The sequence below is a fragment of the Chlorocebus sabaeus genome, chromosome X (genome assembly GCF_047675955.1).
Source record: "Chlorocebus sabaeus isolate Y175 chromosome X, mChlSab1.0.hap1, whole genome shotgun sequence".
In the NCBI taxonomy this organism is placed as follows: domain Eukaryota; kingdom Metazoa; phylum Chordata; class Mammalia; order Primates; family Cercopithecidae; genus Chlorocebus; species Chlorocebus sabaeus.
Window position 1 is genome coordinate 39,375,138 of NC_132933.1, and position 9,705 is coordinate 39,384,842.

General features: G+C 37.1%; 1 non-coding gene across 1 annotated transcript; it reads right to left on the reverse strand.

The window, feature by feature from the left end:
* Window positions 1-8,276: 8,276 nt before the first annotated feature.
* LOC119621002 (small nucleolar RNA SNORD30) lies at window positions 8,277-8,346 on the reverse strand. Its single transcript, XR_005237540.1, has one exon. It is a non-coding gene; the product is annotated as a small nucleolar RNA SNORD30 (small nucleolar RNA).
* Between the last annotated feature and the right edge of the window lie 1,359 nt (window positions 8,347-9,705).

A 9,705-nucleotide genomic window follows, 5' to 3' on the forward strand; every position in this document is an offset into this window, starting at 1 on the left:
ACAGTCCCTAGACTATTTTCATTTTTATTGGACTGAAAAAAAATGAACTAAATCCCTTTGAATTAGAAGTGAGCTCCGAAGAATCACTAATATATTATTTTCCTCAACGTTTTCTCAAAATGCACCCCCAAGGTAAGTAATTTAAAATGTACCTATAACGTAATTTCAAAGTACGTATTCAAATAACAGGATAGTTTTCGCATAACAAAGAAGTATTAGTTTTGCCCTTGAGAATGTGATACATATTTGGGAGAACTATGATCTGTGGGCTTCATCAGAGTTCCACAGTCATGAGGCTGTGTGCGGTCTGTAATCCCAGCACTTTGGGAGGCCAAGGCGGGCAGATCACTTGAGGTCAGGAGTTCGAGACCAGCCTGGCAAAAATGGTGAAACCCTGTCTGTACCAAAAACACCCAAAAATTATCTGGGTGTAGCGGCCAGCTCCTGTAGTCCCAGCTACTCATGAGGGTGAGGCAGGAGAATCACTTGAACCTGGGAGGAGGAGGTTACAGTGAGCCAATATCATGCCACTGCATACCAGCCTGGGCAACAGAGCGCAACTCCGTCTAAAAAAAAAAGTTCCATGGTTATGTGCATCCGCTCTTGCTGTCTTCCTGTGCCACTGTTTATCCTTAAATGTATATGAAGCCCTTCTTTGTCAAATGTGATTTAGGATTTCAGATATTCATTGATTTCATCCAAAAAGAATTTGCTTTTTTTATTTCCTCATTCTCCTTTTATTTGTGGGTGATTTTCAGAAGGTTAAAATAAAAAATTCTATCTTTACATGACCATTTAAAAACCAGATTTCCCAGTCAAATCTTTGCAAGAACAGTTAAATTTAAAGAGATTTAAATAAGCATCGAAAATGAAAGTTACTCCTTTGCATACACAAAGCTTTTATAATGTCTTTTTTTTCCTTCCATTTTCTCTTCTCTTTTTATGGAACTCAAATTATACGTGTATTAAATCTCAGCTCATTTTTTTTTTTCAATCATCTTTTTTCCCCTGTTTTTCAAGTAAGATAATTTCTTTTCTTTTTTTTTTTTTTTCTTTTTTTTTTTTTTTTTTTTGAGACGTAGTCTTGCTCTGTCGCCCAGGCTGGAGTACGGTGGCGCGATCTTGGCTCACTGCAAGCTCCGCCTCCCGGGTTCCCGCCATTTTCCTGCCTCAGCCTCCCGAGTAGCTGGGACTACAGGCGCCCGCCATGTTGCCCGGCTAGTTTTTTGTATTTTTAGTAGAGACGGGGTTTCACTGTGTTAGCCAGGATGGTCTCGATCTCCTGACCTCGTGATCCGCCCGTCGATCCGCCCGTCTCGGCCTCCCAAAGTGCTGGGATTACAGGCTTGAGCCACCGCGCCCGGCCTTCAAGTAGGATAATTTCTATTTATCTATCTTCAAATTCCTTGCCTTTTTTTCCGTTTAATGTTTCCATTTTGCTGTTAAGCTTATTAAACAATTTATTTTATTTAAGATACTTTTAAAAATAGAAGTTCCTCTTTGTTCGTTTTATAGTTTCTATATTTCTGCTAAGATTTCCTTTCATTCGTAACAAGCATATTTTCTTTATATCCCTGTTCATAGTTATAAAAGCTGTGTTATAAAATCTTAGGGTTTTATAGTTATTACATAGTTACAAAATCTTGAGGTTGGTTTCCATTAATTTTCCTTTTTTTTGAAATTGATAATCTTTTCTCTGATTCTTCATGTTCTGAGTATTTTGAATTGTACCTTGAAGTTGTAAATCTTGTGAAAATTCTGGTTTTTATTTTTATGTTTTCCTAAAGAATGTTCATTAAAAAAAAAACACTCTTTTAACTTCACTGAACTCGTAACGTGAACAATGTTTCTCCCGTGGTGCGTAGGCAGCTAAGACCTCAATTTAGTTCTTTTATTTTGGCTTAGCTCCTTGTAGTCTACCTCACCCTTGTATAGTTCAAGGGTCAGCCAGATATTTAGGCAGAGACTATTCATAATATATGAGCATTTCCCTTCCTGGCTTCCTTTTTCCTGTGAATTTTTTCCCTCACTGTCAGTAGCTGTGATTGCCCAGAACTCCTTTCTCTCATTTTTCTTTTTCTTTTTTTTTTTTTTTGAGATGGAGTCTCGCTCTGTCCCCCAGGCTGGAGTGCAGTGGCGCGATCTCGGCTCACTGCAAGCTCTGCCTCCTGGGTTCCCGCCATTCTCCTGCCTCAGTCTCCCGAGTAGCTGGGACTACAGGCGCCCGCCACCGCGCCCGGCTAATTTTTTTATTTTTAGTAGAGACGGGGTTTCACCGTGGTCTCGATCTCCTGACCTTGTGATCCGCCCGCCTCGGCCTCCCAAAGTGTTGGGATTACAGGCGTGAGCCACCGCGCCCGGTTTCTCTCATTTTTCAAGCCAGTTAGACCACAGCATTTCTATCAGGGCATTTCCACAAGGCTGGCACAGATTGGGGCCTGGTAAGGCTAAAAGCTATTAAAAGAAAAAGAAATCTCACCTCATACCTTAACTTCCTCACAACTGTCAAATCCACTCTAGCTCCTGCTTGCTTTTAATCATAATCCAATTAAAAAAAAAAAATGTTCAGAATTGGTAGTATTATTTGTACAAGGATTGCTCTGAAAGGAGACACTTGGTCACTACAGGAAGCTGAATCTCTTCTCTCTTATGTGTATTCATGTTTCACATGAGAAGACAAGTAATCCCGTGAAAACTCAATAATACCAACTTCAGTTGCTCAGTGGGTTTGACCTCAGAAGAAAATGTGGGATGTAGTTTTGCTTCTTCTAGTTGTTAGCTATTTCTCTCCAAGTAGAAAATTATGGGAAGAGAGAGAATCCTATGATTTTTCTTCAAAATAAAGCGGAGAAAGTAAACTATATTTGTGGAAAAAACGAGATGTGAAAATAGATACGGTAGTTTTCTAGAGTAGTAACAACATATTGCCAAATGTGTTTTGATACAGATAATTCCAAAGGCATTAATGTGGTGAACATTATATATATATATATATATATATGGAACTCAAATTATACGTGTATTAAATCTCTGCTCATTTTTTTCAGATATATATATGCATATATCTCTATGGGCATGTGTATAAGTGTAGAAAGCCCCCCCCCCCCGCCAACACACACACAAAGAATGTTAAAGAACATATTCTTCACATTCCTAGATGATTCCATTTAAAATGCATGGAATACTGTAATCACTAGTTACCTGTTTCTTTGAGTATCCTACTATATCTTGGTTTAGAAAAATGTGTACTTCAACCTTTAAAAAGTTTTATTTTAATGAGGTTTACATGGATTACTAGGTGATTGAAAGACGTAATTTTTTAATTAAAAATAATTGAAAGACATAATTGCTATCATCTGCTAAACAATAGTAATTATTTCTTAGTGTGTGATTGTGTTTAAGTGTATGTGCTATAACTGAAGAAACAAACATGAAGTAGAACAGGTTTTCTCCAAAATGCTAGTGATACTGACAATCATAAAACTATAATTACATTCTACTTCCTCCTCAGATAATAAATTACTAACAGTTGCTGTAAAGGGCTAGTTCCAGTTTTCTTCAATATTAAGGTGTTTTTTTCTTGCACATTGATTCCCAAATGCTGGAAGTTATTTCATGTGTTAACTTGGGTAGAAGTACAAGAGACGGCTCTAATCACATTTATTTGATTACTGGCAAATTTAGAAAAATTGCAGGAAGAAGGTAATAGCTTTTTTCTCCTACACTATTATATAGTCATTTATGAGTATTGTCCCATCAAGCTGGGTAATGGTGTTCCATAATAATCAGCAAACCCATTTAGCCAGTTATCTGGGTTCAAAGTCTGAGTCATTTCTGACTCTTCCCTCATTCTCCCAATCAAAACAATTACAATGTCTCATTTTTACTTACCTCATCATGTCCTCCATATCTGTTCTTCCCCTTTGATTATTACTGAAGTTAACCTGGCTCTGATGCATAATGCCTCAAGTGTGTACCACTGCCATAGATTTATCATACTTTTCCTCCTTATTGATACCTTCACTTACAGTCCATCCTGTACACCTCACGACTAATAGTCCTAAATATTGCTAATAGACCTAAAATATTGCTTTTGCTTTTTATGTTAATTACCTGATCATTAATGCTTGATGGTTCACCGGTCTTTAAAGAGTTTAAACTTCTCAGCCTGGTAGAAAACATCCTTCCAGTTTTGACCATCTGTTTCAACAGTTTAGTCTACTCACTAATCCTCCCAAGCATGGCATGGGCTACATGTTGCCATCAGGAAGGGACAGTGCAGTTTTCTTTTAAGTTTTAGTGGTTTAAGACTCTGTCTTGATGTTTTTTCATAATTCAGTTTAGGTAAGAATCACCTGGTTACATCCCTAAGCTCCATCCACAGAGGTTCCGATTTAGTAGGTCTATTGGTGGCACCTGAGAATCCACAACTTAGCAGTGGCTTCTGATGATGATGATACATATAGCACAATGAGAAATATTGCTCTACTTATTAAAACCCTACTTATCCTCCAAAGATGTATGTTCTATTTTTTAATATGAAGTATTTGGGATTACTCTAGTCAAGAGAGATCACTGTTGTACTGTGAAGTCACACAGTATTTCTCTGTAACATTCATTCATTCATTCATTCAGCTTTCAAAGAGGACTACTAACCTTTTTGGAATAGCTATTCCATCTCTTCTATCCCCTTAACCTACTTTATTTTCCTCCATAGCATTTATTCCTGCTTGATATTACAGTATAGCTATTAAATTTGTAAACCAAAAAAGGTCTGAGACATCTCAACTTGGTGGTTTATTTTGCCAACGTTCTGGACGTGCCTAAGTAAAATCTGTAGCCCAGTGCTTTCTCCAAAGGGGGTTTGAGAACTTCATTATTGAAAGGGGAGAGTGGGCAGGAGGGAAAAGAGGAGTAGTCCATTATGCATTTATCTCACTCTTAGTAAATCTGCATTTTACATAAGATAAAGTAAACATAAGGAAGAGGAAGTCAAATGTGCATTTTTCTTAGGGTGCATGGAGGGATGATTGCCAGTCTTGTTTTTGTGTCACACCTGTGAAGACAAGTTGTTAATTTGTACTGTCAGGTTGATATTCAATATAACTCTGCTTTAGGGTAAAGATTTTGGGGCCCACGGGAATTTCCTTGTGAGCAATTTGTAAAGGAGGCCATCTGGGAGATATGTGGCCTTCTATTGTTGCAGCTATCTGTTTACGAACAAAAGAAAGGCAGTTTTTGCGTGAGTCATCTCCCAAGCTTAACTTTTCCCTTTGGCATAGTGAGTTTGGGGTCCCCAAATTTTATTTTCTTTTCATAGTTTCTTTTCTTATTACCTCTTTTCCCTACATGAAAATAAACTTAATGAAGGTAGAGGCATTGTGTTGTTTTCTTTCATTGTATTATCAGAGCTTAGAAAAGCATAGTGGATGCTCAATAAATATTGTTTAACACATGAATTTGACACTCAGCACATAGGTGTTTATTGTTAATTGGCTTTTCATGAATGTTTCTGATGATGCAAAAATATAGAATGCTCTTTAGGGTAAGATCTCTCTTACACTTCTCTCTATTATACTTTGTAGCACCCAATCCATTGGTTTGCACGATAAGCACACAATGCAGATTTGTTGATATATGTTTTTCTATTGACATGAATCTGAAAATAACATGAATTGATAACTGATTTAAGTTTCATTTTTAAGTAAAAGCGTGGAAAGCAGAATAATGGCCCCTGAAAGATGTATGTGTCCTACTCCTCCGAACCTGTTAATACATTACTTTGCATGGCAAAAGGGATTTTGCATCTGTGATTCAGGTTAAGAAGCTTGTAATGGGAAGATTATTCTGGATTATCCAGGTAAATCCTATCTAATTTCATGAGTCTTTTAAAGCAGAGAACCTTTTCCAGCTGCAGAGAATCAAAGATGGTAGTATGAGAAGTAAGTTTGATGTTGCTGGCTTTGAAGGTGGAGGAGGGGGGCCATGAACCAAGGAATGTAGATGGCTTCTAGAAGCCAGAGAAGGCAAGAAAATGGATTCTTCCCTATAGCCTTCAGAAAGGAATGCAGCCCTGATGATGCCTTGATTTTAGCCCAATGAGTTGTGTTTATGACCTACAGAGATGTGTAATACATTGTGCTATTTTAAGTCACTGGCTTTGTGATATGTTTTGGTAGCAATAGAAAACAGGTATAAACAATAACAGCAGCAAAAAAAGTCTTTCAACCTTATTCTTCTGTCCATATGAGAAATGAAGCAGATTCTTGAAGGGCTGGGGCATTTTCCATATATATTCAATTATAAGATAATTTTGAATGTAAGAAATGTTTCTACTTTCTTAAGGAGAATGTTTTTCAAGAGTATATGGCTGACCTGAGTATAGAAAATCGTGTAAATGGCAATTAAATAAGATGATGTCTCCCTATTTATTTTGCAAATATTGATTAAACTAATTACAAATATATATTTACAAAATTCATGAATGTTTCTGATGATCCAACAATACAGTATGCCCTTTGGGGTAAGTTGCCTTTCACACTTCTCTCTATTATCCTTTATAGCACCCAATTCATTGGTTTGCACAATAAACACACAATGCAGATTTAGGTATAATATAATGTTATATCGTTTGCATGTTTTATAAAACAATTTTACATTGAATTTAACATCCGTTGTTATCATCACTGAAGATTTGTTTCTGGAGAGATCTGACAGTTTTCTAGAACACAACATAATCACTTCTATCTAGGATTTTTTTTTTTTTTTTTTTTTTGAGACGGAGTCTTGCTCAGTTGCCCAGGCTGGAGTGTGGTGGCGCGATCTCAGCTCACTGCAAGCTCGGCCTCCCGGGTTCTTGCCATTCTCCTGCCTCAACCTCCCAAGTAGCTGAGACTACAGGCGCCCGCCACTACGCCTGGCTAGTTTTTTTTTTGTTTGTATTTTTAGTAGAGACAGGGTTTCACCGTGTTAGCCAGGATGGTCTCGATCTCCTGACCTCGTGATCCGCCCGTCTCGGCCTCCCAAAGTGCTGGGATTACAGGCGTAGAGCCACCGCGCCCGGCGTATCTAGGATATTTTAAAGAAAGCACTTTTTGAATCTGCATATGATGCTATCACTCAAAATTTTATCCCGAGTTACAAGTATATATCTGTTATTCATGATAAAATCCCGAATAAAACCGCTTATCATATATTTCTTTCTAAAGTAGTCTTGAAAAGGCTTGTTTATACTTGGTATCCAAAATCTGTAATTGTGAGGTCATCTCCTCTCTTCACAGATGATAATTTAAAAATTAGTGTTCATTTTTTTTGTCTTCCTTTTTTTCTTATAAATTCTGGCTGATAATTTCTATTAACATACAAAACTAACATTGATTAAGGTCATTTCAGATTTATGTATTTTTTCCAAGTAGTTGTTCAAAATTAATTAAAGAAAATGTGGCACATATACACCATGGAATACTATGCAGCCATAAAAAAGGATGAGTTCATATCCTTGAACATGACATGGGTTGTTCAAGTAGGGACATGGATGAAGCTGGAAACCATCATTCTCAGCAAACTAACACAAAACAGAAAACCAAACACTGCATGTTCTCACTCATGAGTGGGAGTTGAACAATGAGAACACATGGACACAGGGAGTGGAACATCACACGCTGGGGCCTGTCAGGGGGTGGGGGGCGAGGGGAAAAATAGCATTAGGAGAAATACCTAATGTAGATGATGGGTTGATGGGTGCAGCAAACCACCATGGCACGTGTGTACCTATGTAACAAACCTGCATGTTCTGCACATGTACCCCAGAACTTAAAGTATTATAATAATAATAAAAAGAAAGTAATTAAGAAAGGTTCTCTACTATGAGAAAAACTTCATGTTTCATTTTCTTTATGAGACAAAACATTGAGCTAAAATTTCAGCTTATATTCAGAAAGATGAACACTTTTATTCCCCTTGGTTTCCTTTCTTTTTCATAGGCGTGAAAGTTCACAGGAGACATCCTATTTGTAATCCATTATTGCTCAATACTATCTTATGTATTCCTTTCAGTGTACATGTATCCTGACAATATCATATTCAATGGTATATGTTATTTTTTTCCAGTCCCCTATTGATTAACCTTTAAATTGATTCTAATTTTCAGCAATGACACATGATGATGCAATAATCATTACTTTGCATAGATTTTTACATAGCTGTGTATTTATTTTTAAAATTTATTTTATTTTAATTTATTAATTTATTTATATTTTTACTTATTTTATCTTGTTAAAAATCAGATTTCCATGTTTCAGCAGCAAGTCATTAGTTGAATGAGAATCCATGTAAGTCATCATGTATATATATGGTTGTATATTTCTGAAGGATAAATTCTTAAAGGTAGAACTGCCTTGTGAAAGGAAACGACCATTCCAAATGTAAAAACTATTGCTAAAATGACCTACAAATATATAAATAAATATATGTTACCATTTGATATGGTTTGCCTGTGTCCCCACTCAAAATCTCATCTTCAGTTGTAATCTCCATAACCCACCCATGTCAAGGGTGGGGGCAGGTGGAGGTAATGGGATCATGGGGGCTGTTTCCCACATGCTGTTCTCATGATAATGAGAGAGTCTCATGAGTTCTGTTGGTTTTATAAGCATATAGCATTTCCTCTGCTTGCACTCACTTCATCCTGCTGCCTCCTTTGCCTTCCACCATAATTGTAAGTTTAATTGTAAGTTTCCTGAGGCCTCCCCAGCAATGTGGAGCCTCTTTTCTTTATGAATTACCCAGTTTCAGATATCTTTTCATAGCAGTGTGAGAATGGACTAATACACCATGCATAGTGCCATGAAAATGTGCTTCTTACATCTCTGATGGAACAGAGTGTAACTGACCTGCAGCCCAATCGTAGCACTTAGAAATCCATCACTGCACTTGTGCTGTGCAGAGACCTCTCTTCCTAAGGGTTGCTTCTAGTCAGTAAACAATTGAGCACAGCAGAGATTTTAAGACAGGTCCATTCCTAAGACATGCAGGGCTGCTCTGATGGGGGATTTTGGCTCAAGGACTCTCCAGCGACCTTTCAGAAGTCTCTTAAACCACAGTGCAGTGTAGAATGCTTTCTCTCCCAACCTTTATTTAATTCTTCCTTCTTTACCCTTCTCTTTCATTCAGAGCCAGTCCTGCATTGTGGTTTGGCAGTTCTCCCAGATTCCTTCAGCTCCTTCCCCATTTTCTATCACAGGTATTTCTCTCAATAAATTTCTTATATGAATAATCGTATCTTGGTCTCTGATTCTTGGAGGACCTTGGCTAACAGTGTATAAAAATATCTATATAATTACATCATCAAATTTTAATATTTTTCAATTTGGTTGAAGTTAATATTTCATTTAAATAATTGTGTATGGTTAATTACATAGTTTAGCATCTTTTGCATACTTATTAGCCATATGTGTTTTATTTTCTGAAGATTTTATGTTCATGAAATTTACTGCTTTTTTTCTTTAAAACCTTCTTGTTGGTATTTTTGTCTTTTGTTTTTTTTTGAAGTACAGTCTTGGTCTGTTGCCCAGGATGGAGTGCAGTGACATGATCTTGGCTGACTGTAACCTCCACCTCCCAAGTTCAAGTGATTCTCTTGCCTTCACCTCCTGAGTAGCTGCGATTACAGACGCATGCCACCATGCCTGGCTAACTTTTGTGTTT